This window comes from Penaeus monodon, chromosome 34 (assembly GCF_015228065.2).
Source record: "Penaeus monodon isolate SGIC_2016 chromosome 34, NSTDA_Pmon_1, whole genome shotgun sequence".
NCBI classification, from domain to species: Eukaryota; Metazoa; Arthropoda; class Malacostraca; order Decapoda; family Penaeidae; genus Penaeus; species Penaeus monodon.
Genome location: NC_051419.1, coordinates 12,896,182 through 12,896,500, shown reverse-complemented (window position 1 = coordinate 12,896,500; position 319 = coordinate 12,896,182). Strand labels below are relative to the sequence as shown.

At 31.0% G+C, this 319-nt stretch overlaps 1 protein-coding gene across 1 annotated transcript in view; it reads left to right on the top strand.

Annotated features, from left to right (window-relative positions):
- Positions 1–319, top strand: part of LOC119594821 — a 4,428-nt gene that overhangs the window by 999 nt on the left and 3,110 nt on the right. The gene's annotated exons all lie outside the window — the stretch shown is intronic.

Below are 319 nucleotides of genomic sequence, written 5' to 3'. Positions count from 1 at the left end.
AAATCCCTATTCACTGGTGGCTAAATGTGATGTCTGGGTTTATGAAAGAGATAAAGCATAGTTAATGCTACAGTTTACCAGACATAGTTGACATTTGAAGTTACATGTATTTTTTGTATTATTGCATTTTGAAAAACAGAATAACAGGTCAATATAATATACCGCTTCTGGTGCAACAAATTTAACCCCTAAACAAGCAGTTTATGAGAAAAGAGATATATTTTTAAAAATTTTAATCCTTTTGGTTGCCAAGTATTAATACTTGATGAGGAAGGAACAGATCTGCAAATAAAAGGATTTAACCAAATTCCTCATCACA